The sequence below is a fragment of the Pelophylax lessonae genome (assembly GCF_965119305.1).
Source record: "Pelophylax lessonae genome assembly, chromosome: 3".
In the NCBI taxonomy this organism is placed as follows: domain Eukaryota; kingdom Metazoa; phylum Chordata; class Amphibia; order Anura; family Ranidae; genus Pelophylax; species Pelophylax lessonae.
Window position 1 is genome coordinate 311,146,393 of NC_138770.1, and position 27,500 is coordinate 311,173,892.

The window sequence follows — 27,500 nt, forward strand, 5'->3', positions numbered from 1 at the left end:
GCTCCTGAGTGAGTCCTCGCACAGTATACAAGTAGTGGTATACTAGAAGTCCCATAGTAAGCCCCTGAGTGAGTCCTCGCACAGTATACAAGTAGTGGTATACTAGAAGCCCCATAGTAAGCTCCTGAGTGAGTCCTCGCACAGTATACAAGTAGTGGTATACTAGAAGTCCCATAGTAAGCCCCTGAGTGAGTCCTCGCACAGTATACAAGTAGTGGTATACTAGAAGTCCCATAGTAAGCCCCTGAGTGAGTCCTCGCACAGCATACAAGTAGTGGTATACTAGAAGTCCCATAGTAAGCCCCTGAGTGAGTCCTCGCACAGTATACAAGTAGTAGTATACTAGAAGTCCGATAGTAAGCCCCTGAGTGAGTCCTCGCACAGTATACAAGTAGTGACATACTAGAAGTCCCATAGTAAGCCCCTGAGTGAGTCCTCGCACAGTATACAAGTAGTGGTATACTAGAAGTCCCATAGTAAGCCCCTGAGTGAGTCCTCGCACAGTATACAAGTAGTGGTATACTAGAAGTCCCAGTAAGCTCCTGAGTGAGTCCTCGCACAGTATACAAGTAGTGGTATACTAGAAGTCCCATAGTAAGCCCCTGAGTGAGTCCTCGCACAGTATACAAGTAGTGGTATACTAGAAGCCCCATAGTAAGCTCCTGAGTGAGTCCTCGCACAGTATACAAGTAGTGGTATACTAGAAGTCCCATAGTAAGCCCCTGAGTGAGTCCTCGCACAGTATAAAAGTAGTGGTATATTAGAAGTCCCATAGTAAGCCCCTGAGTGAGTCCTCGCACAGCATACAAGTAGTGGTATACTAGAAGTCCCATAGTAAGCCCCTGAGTGAGTCCTCGCACAGTATACAAGTAGTAGTATACTAGAAGTCCCATAGTAAGCCCCTGAGTGAGTCCTCGCACAGTATACAAGTAGTGACATACTAGAAGTCCCATAGTAAGCCCCTGAGTGAGTCCTCGCACAGTATACAAGTAGTGGTATACTAGAAGCCCCATAGTAAGCCCCTGAGTGAGTCCTCGCACAGTATACAAGTAGTGGTATACTAGAAGTCCCATAGTAAGCCCCTGAGTGAGTCCTCGCACAGTATACAAGTAGTGGTATACTAGAAGTCCCATAGTAAGCCCCTGAGTGAGTCCTCACACAGTATACAAGTAGTGGTATACTAGAAGTCCCATAGTAAGCCCCTGAGTGAGTCCTCGCACAGTATACAAGTAGTGGTATACTAGAAGTCCCATAGTAAGCCCCTGAGTGAGTCCTCGCACAGTATACAAGTAGTGGTATACTAGAAGTCCCATAGTAAGCCCCTGAGTGAGTCCTCGCACAGTATACAAGTAGTGGTATACTAGAAGTCCCATAGTAAGCCCCTGAGTGAGTCCTCACACAGTATACAAGTAGTGGTATACTAGAAGTCCCATAGTAAGCCCCTGAGTGAGTCCTCGCACAGTATACAAGTAGTGGTATACTAGAAGTCCCAGTAAGCTCCTGAGTGAGTCCTCGCACAGTATACAAGTAGTGGTATACTAGAAGTCCCATAGTGAGCCCCTGAGTGAGTCCTCACACAGTATACAAGTAGTGGTATACTAGAAGTCCCATAGTAAGCCCCTGAGTGAGTCCTCGCACAGTATACAAGTAGTGGTATACTAGAAGTCCCATAGTAAGCCCCTGAGTGAGTCCTCACACAGTATACAAGTAGTGGTATACTAGAAGTCCCATAGTAAGCCCCTGAGTGAGTCCTCACACAGTATACAAGTAGTGGTATACTAGAAGTCCCATAGTAAGCCCCTGAGTGAGTCCTCACACAGTATACAAGTAGTGGTATACTAGAAGTCCCATAGTAAGCCCCTGAGTGAGTCCTCGCACAGTATACAAGTAGTGACATACTAGAAGTCCCATAGTAAGCCCCTGAGTGAGTCCTCGCACAGTATACAAGTAGTGGTATACTAGAAGCCCCATAGTAAGCCCCTGAGTGAGTCCTCGCACAGTATACAAGTAGTGGTATACTAGAAGTCCCATAGTAAGCCCCTGAGTGAGTCCTCGCACAGTATACAAGTAGTGGTATACTAGAAGTCCCATAGTAAGCCCCTGAGTGAGTCCTCACACAGTATACAAGTAGTGGTATACTAGAAGTCCCATAGTAAGCCCCTGAGTGAGTCCTCGCACAGTATACAAGTAGTGGTATACTAGAAGTCCCATAGTAAGCCCCTGAGTGAGTCCTCGCACAGTATACAAGTAGTGGTATACTAGAAGTCCCATAGTAAGCCCCTGAGTGAGTCCTCGCACAGTATACAAGTAGTGGTATACTAGAAGTCCCATAGTAAGCCCCTGAGTGAGTCCTCACACAGTATACAAGTAGTGGTATACTAGAAGTCCCATAGTAAGCCCCTGAGTGAGTCCTCGCACAGTATACAAGTAGTGGTATACTAGAAGTCCCAGTAAGCTCCTGAGTGAGTCCTCGCACAGTATACAAGTAGTGGTATACTAGAAGTCCCATAGTGAGCCCCTGAGTGAGTCCTCACACAGTATACAAGTAGTGGTATACTAGAAGTCCCATAGTAAGCCCCTGAGTGAGTCCTCGCACAGTATACAAGTAGTGGTATACTAGAAGTCCCATAGTAAGCCCCTGAGTGAGTCCTCACACAGTATACAAGTAGTGGTATACTAGAAGTCCCATAGTAAGCCCCTGAGTGAGTCCTCACACAGTATACAAGTAGTGGTATACTAGAAGTCCCATAGTAAGCCCCTGAGTGAGTCCTCACACAGTATACAAGTAGTGGTATACTAGAAGTCCCATAGTAAGCCCCTGAGTGAGTCCTCGCAGAGTTCTAAAGCCTTCCTATGTCATCAGTCATCTCTGATCCAGCTCTTCCCACCCCAGGAACGAAGTCCCATAAGGAGAAAGGCAGCCCAGAGGATTCTGGCCATCAGTAGAGAGTGACAGGCAGAAGAGCCCAGAAGTAGAATGGTCCGGTAATTAGACAATTCAGGGGAGAAATATGGGTCTGAGAACCCCAGACTAGACTGCTCCCCCTGTTTTCCACAATTTATTCTCAAACATCTCTGCTTTGTGTTTCCCTTTTATTTTAATGAATAAACCAGATTTTGGAAAGTGCCAGGGAGAGGTTAACCCCTGAGGTTCCTGGTGCAGACTGCTCTGCAGGGATAGGGAGGACATGGCACCCTGATTTATACCAGTCCCGCCCATTATGATCAGTAAACAAAGAAAGAGTTACAAGCTGCGAACCTCCTATCTGTAAGGTGACGTCACCGCCATGGCTTTATAAAATGAATGGGGTGTTGATATGAGTGCTACAGAAGCAAAGGAACGAGGAGGAGGAGGAGGAGGGATCCAAAGTCATTCTCAGCTCTTGTGCTAGCTGAATTGTTATTGCTCTAACACTTGAGGATTTGCTGTATGCTGAACCGACTGAGTCCTAAAGTCAGGATGCACTTCTGTCATATCGTTGGATGTGGACTTTTGCTGGCTGTACTGTGTCTAAGGACAGAGGCTAAACCTGTAGCCCAGGCACATCAGAAGGTAAGTGGTCACCTGGGGTGCCCGATCTGTATTCATTGCTACTTTCTTGGAGTTCACAGTGTGTTCAGTCACTCTTTCCACTGTATTCACCAGAGAACTTTCCCACACTTTGTGCCAGTCCCCAACCTGGGATCAATCAGGTCCCCTCTCCTGGTGACAGAGGGAGGCTGATGTGTGTCTGGGAATCAACAGGTGACAGGTGGATGGAGTGCTGAGTCGGCACACTTTGAGCTTCTCCAATCACTACCATAGATGAATAGACTGACATATAATAGATAGATAGATAGATAGATAGATAGATAGATAGATAGATAGATAGATAGATAGATAGATAGATAGATAGATAGATAGATAGATAGATAGATAGATAGATAGATAGATAGATAGATAGATAGATAGATAGATAAACAAAATTAACATTTTTGCCTTAGGCATAGAGACAGTGAGGCTGATCTACTAAAATTGGAGAGTGCAAAATCTGGTGAAGCTGGTAGCCAATCAGCTTCTAACTTCAACTTGTTCGATTAAGCTTTCCACAAAAAAAAAAAAAACTGGAAGTTAACTGGTTTCTATGCAGAGCTGCGCCAGGTTTTGCACTCTCCAGTTTTAGTAAATCAACCCCAGTGGAGCAGATATTCCTTCTACCTGGAATGCTGCCATTGTCAGTACTACCAAGGCTGGTAATACACAATGTGAAATCTCATCCTACCTGAATAAAGTTGGCAGAGGAGTTGAACTCTCCATTTACTGACTGCATAGGTTCTCCTGCATGCTGGTAGATATCACTTTGATGTACTGTATGTCTAATAGGCAAACATAATTGACAATTGCAACCCTACTTTCCCCAATATTGCCCTATTATAATAATTAAATACTTTAATAAAATCATCAAATTAAATGTGTATGGCATGCCAATAAAAGCCTTTCGCTATTAGCGGGTTCTTGGGAGACCTCATTGCCTCTTATAATGTTCTGTTCAGAATTCCCCTCATTAACATCTCCTAGATCTCCTGTACCAGACATGAAATTTCCCCATAAAAGTGTGTGGACAGCTTGCATAGGGTATGTAGAGCCAAGACCTTTGTTCAAGGGAGGTTCAGAGCAGGACATCGCAGAGTTTAGAGGTTTGGGGGGAGTAAAACAAATGCAAAAGTTTTTTTTAGAAGTTTTCCTTTAGACAAGATGATGGTCTGTTGTCATTAGGAATGCCCATGATTTTTGGAAAGGGAACTCCTTAGTTTAGGGATCAGAGTACCAACGTGCTCTCAGTGAAGGAATCCTTCCTCTGCGGAGAAAAGAGAAGGATCCCGAGCGAAGCGTAGAGATTATCTATATATATATATATATATATATATATATATATATATATGTTTGCCTACTATAATTGAACTTATCACTTGCTGATATGACAAGTGGCCTAAGGGCAACTTGCTCTGCAGACAGAACCCAGCAATAAGTAAACTCTACATGTTCTATAATATATTAGAATATCCAAAATTGATGATACATTCAGATAAATAGACTAAATAGTACCTTTTATTTTAGGTATTTATAAAGCGCAGACAAATAACTGCGCTTTATCAATTGTACTTTCACATCAGCCCTGCCCTCAAGGAGCTGACAAATCTAAGGTCCCTATATCTCAAAAGCATACATAAAAATTATAGGGCCAATTTGGGCAGGTGCCAGTAAACCCACCAGCATGTTTATAGAGTGTATGTGTGGAGGGGGGGTTGCACCCACACAAGCACAGGAAGATCATGCAAACTCCATGCAGATAGTGTCCTGACTGACTAACCACTAATCACAGCATAGGCCAGGGTATAGTAAGATTTAAACATAGTAACTGATTACCAACATGTTCTTCACAATGACTGTAGACAGTGTAGAGTATTACAGAGGTGACCAGAGAGAAGCTATGAGGTGACTGGTGGACCACCCATTTAGACCTCTAGAAACATTTGGCCCAGGCAACATATTAGAGTTCTCATGGAGATTCCAGGTGTCTGGCTGGGTACCAGAGGATGCGCTTATGGAGAATTGGGAGTTCATAAAAGCAGATGGTTGAAAAAATGTTATCATTGTGTAACAACATAGGCTATCCCTTGGGAACTGATTTTTTAAGTGGAAAAACTGAGACAGATCCTTAACAAATTCAGTGTCCTGCAAGGAGAAGTTGACTGTATGTAGATAGATAATCATGTGTGCCCATGGGTAACCCTGTGCAGAAAACAGCATACCCTAGGGATGTATCTTAATTCATAGCCTATGCATCTAAAATATAATACATAAGTAAACCAGATTCACCCTAAGCAATGCATCTAATAAAGATATTGGTATAGGTATAAATAAAGAGAGGGGAAGGGAGAAAGGCAGAGATATAAATGATATTCCTTAACGAGCTTCCCAAATTAGTTTAGCAGGTGGCTGTCTGACATTATATTTAAATCATAGGGCACTCTGTAGCGCAGATGCAGCATGCAACTGCCAGGCAGATAAATAGTGAGAGCCCAAGGCATTAACTTTTCCTTGTCCTTCATGATAATAATTCCTTGCTTAAATTAAACCACTGGGAGTGTAAACTCTTAAGGTGCTGTGCTGTGCCAGCTGTCACTCCGCACTTACAGCATAGAAAAGGCAGTGCTGTCAGTACAAGATTCTGCTGTATATAACAAATATCTACATTTATTGCTGAAAACTGCTACTGTCAATCGATGAATGAGTATGTCACCAAGTTATCACCGCAGTCACGTTGATAGATTGTTCTTAGCAACTGTGACCCTAATTTACAATAAATCTCAGAGGCAAATCATCACTACGAGCATAAATTGAGCATACATTGTGACTTGGGGCTTCCCTAAAGTTCATACCCTTCTTTTTTCAGGTTTGGTATGTTATTCTGTAATGTTAAACATGGCAAAGAGTAAAATATATAATGAGAGGATGTTCCAGTTATTTTATTTTGTATGCGGCAGAGGTGAGACACCAAGGTATGGTGTGTATCAGGATCAGGGACTTTACTAGGGAGGTCTACTGTCAGGATCCGGGACTTTAGTATAGGGGAGATCTAGTATCAGGGTCCGGGACTTTAGTAGGGAGGTCTAGTATCAGAATCAGGGACATTAGTGGGAAGATCTAGTATCAGGATAAGGGACTTTGGTAGGGAAGTCTGTCAGGATCGGGGACTTCAGTGGGAAGATATGGTATCAGGAACAAAAACTTTAGTAGAGATATCTAGTAACAGGATCAGGGACTTTAGTAGGGAGGTCTACTGTCAGGACCCGGGACTTTAATATAGGGGACATCTAGTATCAGGGTCCGGGACTTTAGTAGGGAGGTCTAGTATCAGAATCAGGGACATTAGTGGGAAGATCTAGTATCAGGATAAGGGACTTTGGTAGGAAAGTCTATCAGGATCGGGGACTTCAGTGGGAAGATATAGTATCAGGAACAAAAACGTTAGTAGAGATATCTAGTAACAGGATCAGGGACTTTGGCAGGGAGGTTTAGTATAGGATCATTGAGTTTAGTAGAGAGGTCTAGTATCAGGATCAGGGACTTAAATGGGGGGGGGGGGGGGATCTGGTATCAGGAACGGGAACTTTAGTAGAGAGGTCTAGTATCAGGATCAGGGACTTTGGCAGGGAGATTTAGTATTATCATCAGGGACTTTTTTTAGGGAGATCTAGTATCAGGACTAGGGACTTTAGTGGGGAGATCTTGTATCAAGATCAGTGACTTTAGTGGGGAGATCTAGTATCAGGATCAGGGACTTTAGTGGGGCGATCTAGTATCAGGATCAGGGACTTTAGTGGGGAGATCTAGTATCAGGATCAGGAACCGTAGTGGGGAAATCTATAGTATTAGGATCAGGGACTTTATTAGGACGATCTAGTATTAGGATTAGGCACTTTAGTGGGGGAGATCTAATATCAGGACCAGGGACCTTAGTGGGAAGATCTACAGTATTAGAATCAGGGACTTTAGTAGAGAGATCTAGTATCAGGATCAGGGACTTTAGTGGGGAAATCTAAAGTATCAGGATCAGGGACTGTAGTAGAGAGATCTAGTATCAGGATCATGGACCTTAGTGGGAAGATCTATAGTATTAGGATCAGGGACTTTAGTAGAGAGATCTAGTATCAGAATCATTGATATTAGTGGGGAAATCTATAGTATTAGCATCAGGGACATTAGTAGTAAAATCCAGACACTGAAGTCAGCAAAAAATATGACAGCTACTAAGAATTGATTTGTGTTGACGCGATGCAGGGCTGTGGCAGGCGTTTGCCTACCTTTCCTATATGGTAAATAGAGCATGTATGTCATGGAAGGGTTACTAACTAGGTGAAGAAACACATGATCTCATAGAGTGACAGCTTTCAGCTCAGAGTCCACCACCTATTCAGCAAACTGGGACTTGTGGCAGTCCAGAAATAAAACTTTTTATTGCTCTTCTATCCCCCTATTTATAAGCAGTGGGTGTGAACAGGTTATGTTGTTCACTATTTGATACTAGAAAGCAGGCGATGACTTCTCAAGGGCAATTGGCCTTTTATCAAGTTATCTCTTAGTTAACCAATTTAGATAGCACAGATTAGCAATGGAAAGTCTATTCCAAGTCTGGAGCACTCAGGGACTGCATGTAATTGAAGGTGACATTTTTAGTCTTGACTCCTCTGTAAACTACAAGACAGCCCCAAATGAGGTGTGCATCCTATTGAAGCCCCATTCATGTATTCAGTCTTCTGCCTCAGGGTTTAGATTCGACTATCCATCCATTTTTTTTTTTTTTTTTAGTTTTTAGTTTCGGGTATATGTAACAAAGTCAATCTTCTATTGGCTTCAGAACTCCAAAACTGAGATTACTGCACCCGAGTTCCAAGATTCCTCCCCATTTTAATGCCAATATTTAGAGGGTATCGTGCCCTTGTTGGCTTTTTAGTTACTTTCCCTGCAGCCAGTGTCTCCATGGTTGGGATGTATGTATTGGGGACTCTGGTGGGAACACCTATAGGCAATTATTATCACTAATTTCCAAAGGTCGATCAATTTCTGATTTGGATGTATTGACTCTTAGGGTTTTTTTTTTTTTTTTTTTTTTGCATATGAACTACCTTTTCTACTTGTACATGTCAATAACCAATCAATTTATAGCAGTTCACAGCAACTGGGAATCAGCTTGGAGCCTTTTTTTTTTTTTCAAAGCCAGCAAGTGTAGCTCAGAAACAGCTCAGAAGCATTTTTAGGAAGCCACTCAGAAGCAAGCAAATGCATATCAGAAGCAAATTGAAGCATTTTTAGGGAGCCACTAGGAGGCAAGCAAATGCGGATCAGAGGCAGCTTGAAGCCTTTTTAGGAAGCCACTGTGAAGCAAGCAAGTGCAGCTCAGAAGCAGCTTGAAGCTATTTTACGGACCACTCAGAGGCAAGCAAATGCAGATCAGAGGCAGCTTGAAGCTATTTTAATGACCACTCAGAGGCAAGCAAATGCAGATCAGAGGCAGCTTGAAGCATTTTTAGGAAGCCACTCAGAAGCAAGCAAATGCATATCAGAAGCAAATTGAAGCATTTTTAGGGAGCCACTAGGAGGCAAGCAAATGCAGATCAGAGGCAGCTTGAAGCATTTTTAGGAAGCCACTCAGAAGCAAGCAAGTGCAGCTCAGAAGCAGCTTGAAGCTATTTTACTGACCACTCAGAGGCAAGCAAATGCAGATCAGAGGCAGCTTGAAGCATTTTTAGGAAGCCACTCAAAAGCAAGCAAGTGCAGCTCAGAAGCAGCCTAAAGAATTTTTAGGCAGCCACTCAGAGGCAAACAAATGCAGATCAGAGGCAGCTTAAAGCATTTTAGGAAGCCACTCAGAAGCAGCTTGAAGCATTTTTAGGGAACACTCAGAAGCAAGTAAATGCAGGTCAGAGGCAGCTTGCAGAATATTTTCAACTGACAGGCAAATCAAAGCCACTCAGAAGCAAGTCAAAGAATCCTACAAGCACCTAAACCCCTTTGGCTTGCTTCTGAGCACAAGTGCGCTGAGACAAGTGCACAACATGAGCTCTTTAGGAATGTGTACTGTGATCTTGACAACAGAATATTGTACATAACAATAATCCTGAGCTTGTCGCACATCTCATTGCTAAATTCCTTCCAGGCCACATTATGTTAGTAGATTTTAAGTTGCAATAGACAATCTTAGCCCTTATGATATTATGCCGTCCTAGTTTATGCTAGTTCATATTATGACTTTTTTAAACATATAAGTAGCTCATTGTCCTTTTTTTAAACGAATAATCCTGAACCTTTTCTCTGTTTGATTCCTTGTATCTCTGATTGATTCCCTTTTTTTTGCAGTCACTGCGTGTATTGCTGGGAGAGGAATTGGCTGAATATTTAGTTTCTGGAGAAAGGGGAGAACGAAGCATTGACCCCAAAACTCGCGCTCGTCTTTTGAGGGACATTCGTGCTGACACCCGCTCACGGGCAGCTTGGACCAGACTACTTAACGAACACCCCAATTCCCGCAAATTTAAAGGCATCAACAAGAAAGGCATATCAAAGGGCTGCTTTGGTCTAAAACTGGACCGCATTGGAGCCATGAGTGGTTTAGGGTGCTAGAAGCTGGAGCACCATCTTGTGGTGGTTAGTAAGAATTACTATATTGTTTTTTTTTTTTTTTTCCTTGCATGCTATAATAGATATAATACACATTTAATACTCGAGCCTTTCTTCTCCACTACCCACTACAACATATAAACATTCATATTATTTTTGTGAGCATTATAACTTCTTTAGCTTTATGTGTATTTTCTGTAAATGTTATTAAAATGTAAAGGTATTTGTTTATATGCAAGCCAGTACTACTGTGTGTAATGCTGAACTGAACACAGTGTAAGTTGCATTGTAAATGTAACTGAGTCAGACCTGGGGCAAGATCAGGTCCATTCACAGTAGCGCGACTTGTCAGGCGACTTGGTCCCCTGACAAGTCGCGGTGGGTCGCTCGCCATTGAATAGTACAGGACCCGTTCTAATAGGAGCGACACAAGTCGCTCCGACTTAGAAAAAGGGTCCTGTACTACTTTGGGGCGACCTGGAGGCGACTTGCATTGACTTCAATGATATGAAGTCCGTGCAAGTCGCGCAGAGGTCGCGGTGCACGCTGTGCACAGCGACTTCACAGGTCGCCACACCAAGTCGTGTCGCCGCAGTCTGAACGGGGTCTAGTGTAGACTGAGGCAATGTAGAAAGCACTTTTTAAGTATGTTGCCATTGCTGACTAATCAGCAGTTATTTAAACAATGGTATTTAAAAATCCTACTAAGGCCCGTTCACATTGGGGCGATCCGACTTCCAGGGGCGACCTCCGAGGTCGCGGTGCGAGCAGCACGCCGTGACCTCGGAGCGGCCGGCATGGACTTCATAACATTGAAGTCTATGACGGTCGCTCCGGGTCGCCCCAAAGAAACTCCGGACCCTTTTTCTAAGTCGGAGCGACTTGTGTCGCTCCTATTAGAACGGGTCCGCAGCTTCCCTATGGAAGGCGACCTACGGCGACCTGTGAGGCGACCAGGTCGCCTCACAGGTCGCCCCTGTGTGAACGGGGACTAAACGTGGGAGTAGATCATAAATATCAGATAAATGTAGGGAATCTGTCCATAGAAAACTGATATTTTGGGTTTCAGTTGATTATGGGAAGGTTTAATCCTACAGTAGTCCAAACTACGATAAAGTTGGCAACAAGGGGAATATAAAAACTTCTACAACTGCCAGTCTAAAAAGACCTTACTTATAGTTAATCCCGCAGAAGCTCCATATAACATGCTAAGACTCAGGATACCAATTCCCAGTTGGCTTGGGCATATGTAGCCCTGTTCTAGGTTCACACTGGTGCGATGCGGAAAACCCTGCGATTCAGTGCCGGTTCCTGCATCTTAATCATACACTGGTTAACCACTTAAGCCCCGGAAGATTTTACCCCCATTCCGACCAGGGGGTATTTTGCGATTCGGCACTGCGTGAATTTAACGCACAATTGCGCGGTCGTGCGACGCTGTACCTAAACGAATTTGACGTCCTTTTTTTCCCACAAACAGAGCTTTCTTTTGGTGGTATTTGATCACCTGTGCGATTTTTGATCACGCGCTATAAACAAAAAAAGAGCGTCAATTTTGCAAAAATAACAATATTTTTCACATTTTTTTATATGAAATTCCCCCAAAAAAAAATGTAAAAATCAAAATTTTTAAAAATTTTCGGCCAATTTATTTTATGCTACCTATGTTTGGTAAAAAAAATCGCAAAAAGCGTATTTTGATTGGTTTGCGCAAAAGTTATCGCGTTTACTAACAAAGGGAAATATTTTTGTCATTTTTGTTGTTTTTTTTTTTAACGCGTAATGGCGGCGATCTGCGATTTTTTTTGCGGTACTGCGACATTGCGGCGGACAGATCGGACCCTTGACTGACATTTTTGACACTTTTGGGGTTACCAGTGACATTTCTACAGTAATCAGTGCTATACATATGCACTGTTACTGTAAAAATACACTGGTAGTGAAGGGGTTAACTTTATTTGGAAGGGAGGGGCTGTGTGTGTCCCTAGGGGCGTGGTTTCTACTGTGATTGGCTGTGGCTCTAGCTGTAAGGACACTGATCAACGGATCTACATACCAGATCCGTTTTATCAGTGTCTTTGCAGCGAGGAGAATGACAGGCAGTTTGTTTACACAAGCTGCCTGACATTCTCCCTCTCCCCCGCCGATCGCCGAGTGACCGGCGGACATCGGGTCCGCTGGTCACACGCGCGGGGGGGTCCGTGACCACGCGGGAGCGGGAGCGCGCCCCGGGGGGCGCGCGCTCGCTCCCTAGACCCTCACAAGCAAGCAACGTAGCCCTACGTTAGTTTGCCTGTGAGGGGCTGACCGCCGACGTAGATAGTCGTGCGGCGGTCGGCAAGTGGTTAACACGGACATCTGGAAACCACTGGGGGTCTCAATGTAAAGTTAATGACACCCCCAGGTCGGTTCGTAGATCTCATTGCGAACAGTCAAATGGTGCAGGAATTGGATCACATAGGTGTGAACACCCATGCAATCCGAATCCAGTTCGGACCAAAAAAAGGGTCCTGGGCCATTTTGTTGTGAATGCGATGCAATTTCAGCTGTACAGTTTGTATGGCTGAATTTACATCACACAGACATCGTATGTGATGTGCACAGCAATGCCCTGTGAATGACATGCGATGTCTGTCTGTGATCGCACAAGTGTGAACCCAGCCTTACTCTTGTTCTTTGGTGGACCAGTTTAACTCCAGGCAAACATCTAAATACACCAATAAAATCCATATAAGTGAGCTGTTTTACCTGCTATAGGAGTTTGCATTTCTGTCCTGATATTTATACAGTTCTGTCACGCAGTACGGCCCTGTCTGACAGGACAGGAGACATATTTTTTCTCTCTGTTGCAGTCCAGTAATATTTACAAGTCTTTTTCCCTCCCCCAACTTGTGACTGTACAGTAAAGGACAACCAGCAGACAGATAATTTCTCTGTCACTCTGCTCTCTCCTCCTATCAGCATGTTCCTTGTCAGCACAAAGCATTGCAGCACAACTGATTGACTTATTTTGGTACTTCCCCCTCAGCCAGTCTGAGCTCTGCTGTACAAGGACTGCAGAAGGCAGATACCAAGTCAAAATCAGGTCCTTAGACTGCTTGCATTTACAGAGCTGCTGTATTTGTGTCTTATATGTCTGCCTGGGGTTCAGCTTTAAAGCAGTGTTAAACCCTTATCTTTCAGCTTACCAAGTCTTAGATGTGATGGCTGCATCCCTTTTCTTTTTTAGACTTTGTTTCTTTTTTTTTTCCAGTTAGTGATTTGGCCAGTAAGTCTGTTCTTTTTCAACAGAACACGATCTCCTGAAGATGTAGCAGTTACAGGGATGAGACAAACCATTTAACATTGACAGGGGTGCTTAAAACGATCAACTTTTATTCATTTTTTCCAAGCCCTTATCTGAAGGATTAAAAAAGAAAAAAAAAAACAGTGTGCTGTACCTGCTTACAAAGTGTTAGCTGGGGTTTGGATTCAATTTGTTAGTGTATTTAAATCTGCTAGTGCATCCAACACTCCCCTCCCCCCCAGACTGACAATGCTGCTGTAGAACAGTGCCCCCTGTGCTCCTAAATCTAGAGTGGGGGCACTCTAATACAGGAGGTGTGTACTGGCCAGATTACCAGGAGGAAAAAAAAGCCTAAAAATAAGAAAACAAATGCAGCCACCACATCTAATGATTGGTAAGCTGCAATATATTACATTTTTGAATTCTGGTTTAATACAGATTTAATCGTCAATATAATGTAGACTGAGGTACATGCAGAATTATCTCCACAGTGTGTCTGAAGGAGGCTGTAAATAACAGGGTTGGTAAAAAGGGGAGAAATGAGGTGGTCTATGTACCAACTGTACAGCTAAAACTCGGGCAGTAGGTACAGGGTTTGCTTGCAGCCTGTGGGAGGAATACAGTGACAACTCGAGGAAAATGAATGATTTGAGGCCAGAGCTGTGCTTCCCAGGCTTCTGGCAGTGAAAATCCTAGGGCTGTGTTATTAATAACTAGGATCATAATTCCATCTGTATTTTCCATGTGCTGTTACAAGCCTTGAAGTGCTGCATGAGAGAAGTCAGAAACCTGGCTTGCCTTACACTAATAACAATACTAATCCAAAGTCTTTTCTCTTCCAGGCTCCCAGCACTGACAACGGTTTTCTGATCACTGGTCATTATCCTGTCTTAGTGTAGACACCCAGCTGAGAATCTTACGTTTCCAGAAGCCAAAGATTCTGCATTGGGGGGACGGGCCGGTACGATGGGACATAGGACCTGCTGTTACCACTTGTCTGTCTTCGTTTTGTTCCCAGCACACAAGAGCCATAAGTGTGCGTTCTATGTACATATCTGTAACGAGGGCTGCCTAGATGTTTACATATCAGTGTTCAGACACATGCTTCACCTTTTAGGTGGCCAAGCAGACTCTCACTCGTGTTCTTCACATGTAGGGTGACTAGGCTCTGTATGTGCAAAAACCATTCCTAAATCATGGCCTGTTGATGTCTCAGCCGCATGGAAATCCTCCCCAGGTTACAGTTACATCATCACATACCTGTCTCTAAACTGAGATTTAACCATTGACAGCTCAATGTCTTTAGAAAGTGTTTGAGCTACTGTAATGAGGCAACACATTGTGGTTTACCAACTGGCCATGTCTATATTAATGACCAGCCTCTTCCAGAGAGGTCAGTTTTGCTTATCCAGCTATACAAAAAAGAAGGCCATAGTACTTTTCTGGGAGAATGGTCGGTCTTGAAACTTTAGTGGCTGCTTAATGATTTTGAAACCTGTCTGTTAGTTTATTGTCAGTTTTATCCTGATCTTGTGGCCAAGTAAATAAGCTCCAATGTTCTAAATGATATGCACGCAATGTTTTATTTTTAATTTTTTTTTTTTTTTGGTGTTTTTATTTTTAGCTTTGTAACAGAGCTGCAAATTATTATAGTAAAACAGGGAATTACTGTATGTAGAATGACTTGCAGCTGTGGAAATGTAATTCATAGGGGTTCCAGCCAACATGATACACTAACATTACATGTGCACTTGCACAAATGGTCTAGTAAGGAAGTAATGTGAATTTAGACAATAGCCCTAGGTTATCCCAGCTCATGCTGGACTAATAAAAGTATACTAATAAAGTGTATACAATTATGTAACTTTTCAGAACTCATAAGATCCTGCCACCGCCCAGAGATAACTATCTGGTATAGGTAACTACATAGTCAGATTTGGACAAAAATCTATCTGTATGCAAAGGGTTTGAGTGAAGCTGTCCCAGACACACTAGACCAAATAGGCAAAGCACACAGAAAGTCTGTATTCACTCTATGATTTACATTGGGAAGCCCACAAGCTTTGTCAGAGAGACCCAATCCAGCAGTGCAAGGATTATGTCTCCTGGGGTACTTGTATACATGGTGCGGGAGGGGAGGGGGTCTGACAGAGCTATATGTAAAGTCTCACCTTGCATCATTGTATTTATGTTGTAAAGCTATTTATATTGTTTATAAAGAGATATTTATAAAGAACTTTTATTTATGTAATTAAATGAACGGGGTCAAACATTGTAACATTTTGTCCTAAATAGTTGAAACGTTTTAAGATAAAAGAAACAAAGTGAAGAAAACTTCATTCCATGTACATCTGTAATCTGTCGTTATTTCTCGGTTCTGAGACATTTTACTACTTAGTTACTTATTTTATTATTGAAAATCAGCACAATTTTGGCAACAGGGATACAGGACTGCACATCACACATACTGTACATTGCTTTGCATTTTACATTATCCGCCATGAGTCAATGAGTTTGAAAGCAGATTTAAATTTGATTGTGTCTTTGTTACATGGATGCAAAAAAAAAAGTAAACTCATGAACTCATATAGCAATATAGCAGCTTATATAAAAGGGTCTGCATATGGTGTGGGTCTAGTTACTCATACAGCAGCATAATTTCATTTTTTTAAACTTTAACCAGATCACTTAATTGGTTAGTATGGGCAACACAAACAGACAAAAGGGGCCAGTAGGGCAAACAGTGGGGATTTGCAGTAATGTATTGCAACTAGTTACATATAGTATTTACACCAGTCAACAGAGACAGTTGAGCCATGCAACATATATAAGAGAGAACAGCCTTTCTGACAAGGGTTTTCATTTTTTACCCAGGCTTTAACCACATATTTGATTGGTTAGTATGGGCAATACATACAGTCCTTCTTTCTTGCAAAGGGCCAGTAGGGCAAACAGTGAGGATTTGCAGTATTGTATTTCAACTAGTTACATACAGTATCTAGACCAGTCAATAGTGACAGATGAGCCATACAACGTATAAGAGAGAACAGCCTATCTGACCAGGGCTTCCATTTATTGCTTATTATTAAGGCTTTAACCAGATCACTTGATTGGTTAGTATGGGCAACACAAACAGTTCTTCCTTCTTACAAAGGGCCAGTAGGGAAAACAATGGGGATTTGCAGTAATGTATTGCAACTAGGTATATACATTATTTAGACCAGTCAATACTGACAACTGAGACATGCAACATATAAGAGAGAACAGCCTATCTGATCAAGGCTTCCATTTTTATCCAGGTTTTAACCACATATTTAATTGGTTAGTATGGTCAACACAAATAGTTCTTCCTTCTTACAAAGGGCCAGTAGGGCTATCAGTTGGGATTTGCAGTAATGTATTGCAACTAATTACATATATAATTTAGACCAGTCAGTAGTGACAACTGAGCCACACAACATATAAAAGAGAACAGCCTATCTGACCAGGGCTTCCATTTTTTATCCAGGCTTCAACCAGATTGGTTACTAAGGGCAACACAAGCAGTTCTTCCTTCTTAAAAATAAACAGTAGAGCAAACACTGAGGATGTGCAATAACCTACTGCAACCAGTTGTATACAGTATTTAGACCAGTCAACAAGGAAGAATTGAGACATTGAACATATAAGAGAGGACAGCCTATCTGACCAAGGCTTTCATATTTTATCATATATTAAATCAAGTGTTACTGAGACCACAACACAATAAAAGAGGGTAATATTTAGAGTCCAACAAAAAATATATTAAATAAAATATTTATAGTCTACTATCTTACCAAGTTAGGCCTGGACCAGCGTACCTGGAAGAAACACTATGTAGCTTAAATAAAGGGGGCAGGCCCCTAAAGAAAGGAGGTATCAAAGAACATCCAAGTAGTATGACTAAAGTCTGAGACTCAATTTTTGTAATTTGGTGTATGTTCCACTACTTTAATATTATTAATCGTTTTCAATAAAGATTGCTAATTTTTAGTCATACTACTTGGATTGCTTTGGTACCTCCTTTCTTTAGGGGCTTGCCCCTTTAATTAATGCTTCCATATTTTATCCAGGCTTTAACCAAATAATCTGATTGGTTATGATGGGCAACACAAACGGAACTTCCTCCTTCCAAGCGCCAGTAGAGCAAACGGTGTGGTTGTGCAGTAAACTATTGCAACCTGTTACAATCAGTGTTTAGGTCCGTCAACAGTAATAATGGAGTTATGAAACATTTAAGAAAGAAAAGCCTATCTGACCAAGACTTCCATATTTATCCAGTCTGTTATAGTGCAACAGGCTAATCTCCACCACAAAAAAAAAATGCTAGTAATCTGATATTATGGGAACACCATCCTTATCCAGAATAAAATGTATTAATACTAGCCACTAGTGCTGCTCCTGTAGAGCTAGATGTTATGTAGTTATACATATAAAATCACCTTCCATCTTTCTGATAATGCTGGTCCCACATGTCTTCTATGTTAGTCCCGCTGGCCTCCTTCCTTCTCTTGATTCATTCAAACACTGATCCTGGTGGTCTCTTTTCCTATTATGCCTTGTACACACGCAACGATAGTTGGCCGTGAATTTTCGGCCAACGTCTGATCGGCCGATTGTCGGCTTCCGACAACCGACTCCGAGACTTTTCGGTCGAACAAAATCTGGTGTGCATGCTATAAAATTTTTGTTGGCCGTCAGAACGGCCGATTTTTCGTCAGTCAGTACAGATTTCGGCAGACAAACATCAGATGAGCAAGACTGGGCATGCTCAGAGAAGAAAAAACACACGGAAAGTAAACCAGAACATGACATCACTACTGAAGTTGTTTTTTGTTGGCCGATAAAATTTGTGTGCAGTCTAGAGCACATTTCAACCAACACAACAACACTGGACAAAAGACGGCCGATCGGTCGGCCCATAATCGTTGCGTGTGTACGAGGCTTTAGTCAAAGAAGAAGGTTACGTTCTGCCTAGAAGACAAACCCACAACAGATTAAATAGTAGATACTGTCTGCTCTGACAAGACAAAAGGTAAAAGGTTCTGAGTTCAATACAGTGGCAAGAGTATAAGTAGTCACTGATCAAGTGTGCAGGAGCCTGGAGCTCCCCTTTAAACAGAATGACTGAATAAAACAAAGCTGATTGCTTGTTATCCATTACTGCACATCATTATTCTATGACCTTTATTATAAAATAAACCCCCAGAAGGTGTGTATTCATCTTATATGGTTGCATTTCTATGTTTAATGATTTAGGTAATATACAGTAAATCATACTTATACACAACAATAAACCCAACCAAGAGGGTGCAAATTAAAATATATTGATCTCCTAAATGTATTACTAAAAAATAGAGGGGCCTCCAATGGGCATGCTATCAACCTGGTTGATCTGTCAAATAACTGTGCTTCCCCAGGTTCCCTACAATATTTTCTAAGAAGAAGCAAAAAAGATTACATTCTCAGGGCTTAACCAATGTCTACACATTTGCATTTGGAATAAATTTAGCCTGATGCCAGATAAAATCTCTGTAGGGCTGGCCATACTCTGTACAATCTGGCTATACAACCTCCTTTAAATCTAACAACAACTATTTACTGCAGGGGCCTGCTTGTCTAAATACAATTTTAATGAATTATTTAGATATTTATTCATATTACATAGTTTTGGAAAAGCCACAGGAGAATGTACAGAGTTTCTACAATCAGATTGTATAGTCTATGACCAGTTTAAGGGTGCGTTAGATTAATTCAGTAGATTTAGAAAGACACTACATGTATCTGACTTAATAAGCAACCAACTTTCTTGCCTCCTGTATATAACGAATCAATCTTTTCAACAAAACTGCAGTATATTTTTATGGGTTTGTTACAGTATCTCACAAAAGTGAGTACACCCCTCACATTTTTGTAAATATTTTACTATATCTCTTTATGTGACAACACTGAAGAAATTACATTTTTCTACAATGTAAAGCAGTGAGTATATAGCTTGTATAACAGTGTAAATTGGCTGTCGCCTCAAAATAACTCAACACACAGCCATTAATGTCTACACCATTTGCAACAAAAGTGAGTACACCCCTAAGTGAAAATGTCCCAATTGGGCCCAATCAGCACCCCCCCCCCCCCCGATGTCATGTTTTACAAGGTCTTAGGTGTGAATGGGGAGCAGGTGTGTTAAATTTGGTGTTATTGCTCTCATTCACTTATACTGGTCAGTAGAAGTTCAACATGGCACCTCATGGCAAAGAACTCTCTGAGGATATGAAAAAAAGAATTGTTGCTCTACATAAAGATGGCCTAGGCTATAAGAAGACTGCCAAGACCATGAAACTGAGCTGCAGCATAGTGGCCAAGACCATACAGGACAAGTTCCACTCAGAACAGGCCTCAGCAAGTTCGACCAAAGAGGTTGAGTGCCGCATGCTCAGCGTCATATCCAGAGGTTGTCTTTGGGAAATAGACAAATGAGTGCTGCCAGCATTGCTGCAGAGGTTGAAGGTGTGGGGGTCAGCCTGTCAGTCCTCAGACCATACGCCGCACACTGCATCAAATTGGTCTGCATGGCTGTCGTCTCAGAAGGAAGCCTCTTCTAAAGATTATACACAAGAAAGCCCACAAACAGTTTGCTGAAGACAAGCAGACTAAGGACATTGATTACTGGAACCATGTCCTGTGGTCTGATGAGACCAAGATAAACTTATTTGGTTCAGATGGTGTCAAGCGTGTGTGGGGGCAACCAGGTTAGGAGTGCAAAGACAAATGTGTCTTGCTTACAGTCAATCATGGTGGTGGGAGTGTCATGGTCTGAGGCTGCATGAGTGCTGCCGACACCGGGGAGCTACAGTTCATTGAGGGAACCATGAATGCCAACATGTACTGTGACATACTGAAGCAGATTGGGAGACTGGGTCGCAGGGCAGTATTCCAACCTGATAATGACCCCAAACACACCTCCAAGATGACCACTGCCTTGCTAAAGAAGCTGAGGGTAAAGGTGATGGACTGGCCAAGCATGTCTCCAGACCAAAACTCTATTGAGCATCTGTGGGGCATCCTCAAACAGAAGGTAGAGGAGCGCAAGGTCTTTCACATCCACCAGCTCCGTGATGTCGTCATGGAGGAGTGGAAGAGGACTCCAGTGGCAACCTGTGAAGCTCTGGTGAACTCCATGCTCAAGAGGGTTAAGGCAGTGCTGGGAAATAATGGTGGCCACACAAAATATTGACACTTTGGGCCCAATTTGGACATTTTCACTTAGGGGTGTACTCACTTTTGTTGCCAGCTATTTAGACATTAATGGCTGTGTGTTGAGTTATTTTGAGGGGATGGCAAATTTACACTGTTATACAAGCTGTACACTCACTACTTTACATTGTTGCAAAGTGTAATTTATTGAGTGTTGTCACATAAAAAGATATAATAAAATATTTACATAAATGGGAGGGGTGTACTCACTTTTGTGAGATACTCTATATGGACATCAGCATAAATTGTGAGCCAGGATTTCATGACATCTTTTCATTATTAAAAATACCCTAAACGCAATGACACCCTGACACATAATATTAATAATAGTAATAACAATAATAATTGTTAATGAAAAGGTGCTTTGGATTGATAATCCCTCCATGAGGAAATTTCTGTTGTTGTAGTAAGTAGATAAACAGTAAGCATTATCTTGTGTCCAAGTTTCAGGGACAATGGGTCAGTAGAAAGTAGTCTGCTACACCTCTTACTGCAAATGACTAATCACATACTTTGTTTTACTCTTAATTTAAATCAAATATTACATATTTTGATAAGTGACACAAAACAATATCCATATATTTAAAAATTAATCCATACACATCCACTACCTAATGTAAACTATTTTCCAGGAAATTGTTTTCTCACTGTGTTTTTCTTCCTCGTAATGTCCTCCATGAGCTCCAGAATATCATGTTTTCCCTCGGCAGTTCTGTCTGTTTGTAATGAGCAGTGCACACTAGTTGCCATTATGTGCACTGCTTTATGCACACTACAAATCTCAAAATCCATAGTCTCTAGTACATATTGGGAGCAAGCAAGAGATGGTGGCCACAGTCCTACATGCAGTGGGACCATAGAGAAATAGTGTAGCCCCCCTCTAACACACATCTGTTAAACAGAAGGCCCGTGGACCCAGGAATTTTTTTCAGGCTTAACGTGGCGGAACTCTGCTCCACCATCTCTGGCTCTTGCCCTCCGCTCCCAGCTCACCACTGTCACTTGTAAACACAGAAGCCTTCTTCTGAGGGCTGTGGAGGGAGATGTGTGGAAAGATGGGGGATGGAGAGAGTGGTTTAGAGCCGAGGAGGGGTGGAAGTGAGATGTGGACAGCCTGTAAAATAAAGCTGAACCCTGCACACTGTGCATAGCACACCCCTAAACCCTGCACTCTGTATGTAGTGCACCACTCAATCCTGCACTTGGTACATAGTGCACCCTTAAACCCTGCACTCGGTAGGTAGCGCACCACTGAACCCTGCACTCGGTACATAGCACACCCCTAAATTCTGCACTATGCACATAGTGCAGCCCTAAACTCTGCACCATGTACATAGCACACCCTTGAATGCCTCATTATGTAGGTAGCAAACTCCTGAAACTGCAATCTGTGCATAGTGCTTGCCTGCACTCTTGATATTTATTGCCCCTTTAAGCTCTACCCAGTGCAATTTGGCCATGCCCACTGATCAATGTGGGTATTGATTCCTGCACCTATTCTCTACATAAAAAAGCCCTGGATAAATTTATATAGTCTTACAGATACAACCGGCCATTTGAAGGAAACCATAATGCTGGCCTCATTAAAGTTAAGTTTGACGCCCCTGCTCGAACAGGAATTTAGATAACAGCTTCAGCACAGATCTGCAACTGATAAAACGGAAAATTTCCTATTAAATACTTACCGTAATTTTCCTTTCCTAATGGACTCCATGGCAGCATATGTATGGGTTAACCCCGCCTCCACTCCTCCCCTCTTGAACCCCACTCCCATTAATCTTTGTTCTGAGCCAGAGGCTACATTCCGTAACTAGCCTACTCATGACTCTGGGAGGGAACTCCTGCTGCCATGGAGTCCATCAGGAAAGGAAAATTACGATAAGTATTTATTAGGAAATTTTCAGTTTTCCTGACAGACTCCATGGCAGCATACGTATGGGAAATAACTAGCCATACACACCTGGGTGGGCAATTTCAGAACAAAAGAAAAGGGTTTAATCGACACTGTCAACCGACAGGATTTGTAAATCAAAAATGAACAGAAGATAAAGAGGCCGGCTCTACACAATAATGAGCCATAAATGTATTGATCGGGGACCACAAGACCTCCCTACCGATTACATTGGGAACCACATGCTGCAAAGCCGCCCAGGATGTAGACACACTCCTGGTCGAGTGAGCAGTCACCATCCCCAAAGGAGCCAAGGCATTGGCTCTGTGAGTCTGTCGGATTGGCCCATACAATCCATGCCACAATTGTCCTAGATGAGGCACGTTTCCCTTTGTCCTTTCTGGCAAAAAGAATAAACAGGTGTTCTGAAGCCTAAAGAAAAGCTGTAGCTTGTAGATATAACTTCACAATGTCTGAGAGATTCCTAGAACCAAAGGAAGGCACTGCTAAGAGTCAAACTCAGGATTACTTATTTACTAGACATGGGCTTTAACCAAATAAGACACAGCGCAACCTCTCCCATGTATAAAGGATGCAAGTTAGTACTCCAAAGGTTGATAGAACAATTTCTTGGTCCCCATGAAACACTGATGTACCCTTAGGAATTGAGTCAAGCACAGGTAAAAGCACCACTCAAACTGGAAGAACGCTAAGAAATGTTCTCCATGACAGTTGAATCAATCTCTGAGGCTTTTTCTGACGTGATAGCAAGGAGAAAGGCGAACATGACAGAGGCCTTTAACAGAGACAGCCATAGAATCCTCTGCTCCAATTCCTGAGAGGGAGTTGAGAACAAGAGGAAGACTCCATTTGGAAAACCTCCGCTTCCTCTGAGGTCTGAACCTAGTTGCTCCCTTGAAGAATTGTTGGACAGGAAAAGATGCCTAGACTTGGAAATACATGTAAAGGCCGATAAAGGTGACACTTGTACTCTAAAGGAGCTGATCGATAGAGCCAGATCTAAATCCGACTGAAGGAAGCCTGGAATATTTAGAACTTTTAGATCAGTACATGATCTGTCAGCAGCAGACACGTATTGCACAGAATTTTTTACCAGATTCTCCCATAAACTTTGTTTGTGTTCACTCTCCTAGCATTCAAGAGAGGAGATGACTCTGGAGGAGCAGCTGAGGACCTCCAATCTAAAGAACCAGACTGTCAGACACAACCATGCTGGACTGGATGTAGAAAAGCACCCAGGGACAGAAGGTCTGGCCTCATGAGTAGGGGCACTGGGTTCCGATAGCTGAACAATGCTAGCAAGGGGAACCATGGCCAAATTGGCCAATAAGGCATCACTGCCAATACCTCCACAACTTCTGCTCAGGGTTTTCGTAGAAACCTGAGGATGACCAGGACTTGAAGAAACGCACAGGACCTGCTGCATTTCCAATGATCCATCAGGGCATCTGCCCCTGAAAAACCTCCACATGCAGAAACCATTCCTTGTTGTCCAACTGGACACTGGAAAGAAAGCATGACAGAATATTATGGACTTTGGGGAAATAACCCTCTAAGATATAGGCTTGATTCTTCTGAGCCCAAGACATAATTGGCTCTGCTTCCTGTACTAGAGAACAGGCTGTGAGTCCCCTCTTGTCTTTTAACGTAGGAGACCGCTGTAGTGTTGACTAGCCTAAGAGCACTCACGCTTCCTTCATTATATGATGAAAGGCCTGTAGGGTGCAGAAGGCTGCCCATAGTTTCAGAATGTTCAACCAAATCTTGTGAAATTTACAGCCCGCCTGCCTTAAGCTATCCCCAACAGGCAGCAAGCCCCCCCCCCATCCCATATTGGTGGTATCGGATGTGATTGTAAACCAGGAAATGGAGCAATGGATTTGCAAATGAGCTAGTTCCTCTATTGCAGTCACCAGGGGACTCACTCTCATGACTGAGGTTATGTACATGACCTGAATTCTGCTTCCTGGCTCCCACTGCTGGAGAAACCCCTTCAGGAAGGGCCGCCTTCTTGTCAGCATCCACTTGCCCATCGGACCTGTAGACACCATAGTATGTGTAATTTTAGACAGTGAAAGATGCACAGGAGGGAAGAAGACAGGACCAGGAGTATTCTGTTCAAGAACATCAGGATCCAGAGACAAAGCAATTGTCCTCTTGATTATATCGAACTGAGTCAAGAGGGACACAAGAGACTGAGTGGGCTCCAGGTGTCTCTTTTCCAGAATCAGCTGCCAGCCGAATTTTGAGGAGCAGCTGCCCTCTGTTTTGGGACAGTAGGAGAAAAACATCCAAGTAACTATGCAGGTGTATGCTCCTTGCTTTGATAAAGACCTTACCAACCAATAAGATCCTTAAAACACACAGGGTGATGTTAAAAGCCTAAATGGTAGAAAAGCAGGCTGCAGATGGTCTTGACCTATGGCGAACCAAAGGAACTTGCGGACGTCTTCTACAATGGGCACATGAAAGTAAGCATCTTTACGACTATTGGAAATGAGCCAGTCATCTGGCTGGACTCCCTATAAATCAGGGACAATGTTTCTATTTTGAACTTCTCCTTTTGATGAAAATTGGTTTAGGTGCGCGAGGTTGAAAATCGGCCTTTCGCAAGCCGCTCCTCCTCATGACCATAAAGAGAGGCGAGTACATGCCCTGAAATCTCTCGCATTTTGGCACTGGCACAGCACCACTTTGCGACACCAGTGACGTTTTGTAATACAAGAGTATACGGTATGCTTCATTTTCAGTGACCAATGACGACTAAATCTGGAAGAAGAATGTTGATGTAATGACCTAATAATGTCTTTATCATCTTGTGCTGTGTATTGTCAATCTGACCTAGAAGGACTTAAAACCCTTAAAAGAAAACAAAATAGGGTAGAAAGGAAAGGGGTTAAAAACTCAAAAGGAGTGCCCAGGCAAGCGAGGAAAGGGTTAAACACGAGCTCTACATAAGGGCTGGCCACAAGAGGGGGGGGGGGGGCAGTGATACATCCGTAGTGTGGAAACTGCACAGACAGCCAACCTGCACAGGTGATAGAACCATCAGGATCACACACACACACAGGCAGCACAAAAGGGTATTATTGCAGAGCATATACCTGTGATGGTTGTACACAGCATTTAGGGAAACTGCTGCAAGATGCCCACAGAGAAATCCCAATATCAACAGTACTGACCACTGATTGAATTTCACCACTGTAATGACACCACTGCCGCCCATAGCATAAGTAACCCAGGGACACCAGGTCAGAAGAGAGAGCGGCAGCTTGGAATGCAAATGCGCTCCGGCTGCCATAGGCTGGAAGATACTAGAGCCAGTGAAGAAAAACAGACAAAGACACACAACTGCTGCCATGAAATTTTCAAAATAAAAGTATACATCACCGCACATGGCATCCCCCACGACCATGCCTGGATCCAGAAGATGCTGCTGCACGGGCCCAGGGTGTTTTTTGGCCACCTGCTAATAGCAAGGCTCTTAGGCCGTACTGACACTTTGCCTGCCAATGGCCAAGTTAAGCTCTTTATGGCACCACATCCATCACCCTTCTCCACCCCACTAATACAGTGCATTGCAAAAGTATTCGGCCCCATTGAACTTTTCGACCTTTTGCCACATTTCAGGCTTCAAACATAAAGATATAAAACTGTATTTTTTTGTGAAGAATCAACAACAAGTGGAACAAAATTTACTGGATATTTCAGACTTTGTTAACAAATAAAAAACTGAAAAATTGGGCGTGCAAAATTATTCAGCCCCTTTACTTTCAGTGCAGCAAACTCTCTCCAAAAGTTCAGTGAGGATCTTTGAATGATCCAATGTTGACCTAAATGACTAATGATGATAAATAGAATCCACCTGCGTGTAATCAAGTCTCCGTATAAATGCACCTGCACTGTGATAGTCTCAGAGGTCCGTTCAAAGCGCAGAGAGCATCATGAAGAACATGGAACACACCAGGCAGGTCCGAGATACTGTTGTGGAGAAGTTTAAAGCCGGATTTGGATACAAAAAGATTTCCCAAGCTTTAAACATTCCAAGGAGCACTGTGCAAGCGATAATATTGAAATGGAAGGAGTATCAGACCACTGCAAATCTACAAAGACCTGGCCATCCCACTAAACTTTCAGCTCATACAAGGAGAAGACTGATCAGAGATGCAGCCAAGAGGCCCATGATCACTCTGGATGAACTGCAGAGATCTACAGCTGAGGTGGGAGACTCTGTCCATGGGACAACAATCAGTCGTATACTGCACAAATCTGGCCATTATGGAAGAGTGGCAAGAAGAAAGCCATTTCTTAAAGATATCCATAAAAAGTGTCATTTAAAGTTTGCCACAAGCCACCTGGGAGACACACCAAACATGTGGAAGAAGGTGCCCTGGTCAGATGAAACCAAAATCGAACTTTTTGGCAACAATGCAAAACTTTATGTTTGGCGTAAAAGCAACACAGCTCATCACCCTGAACACACCATCCCCACTGTCAAACATGGTGGTGGCAGCATCATGGTTTGGGCCTGCTTTTCTTCAGCAGGGACAGGGAAGATGGTTAAAATTGATGGGAAGATGGATGGAGCCAAATACAGGACCATTCTGGAAGAAAACCTGATGGAGTCTGCAAAAGACCTGAGACTGGGACGGAGATTTGTCTTCCAACAAGACAATGATCCAAAACATAAAGCAAAATCTACAATAGAATGGTTGACAAATAAACATATCCAGGTGTTAGAATGGCGAAGTCAAAGTCCAGACCAGAATACAATCGAGAATCTGTTAGAGACGTACCCCAAGCGACTTACAGCTGTAATCGCAGCAAAAGGTGGCGCTACAAAGTATTAACTTAAGGGGGCTGAATAA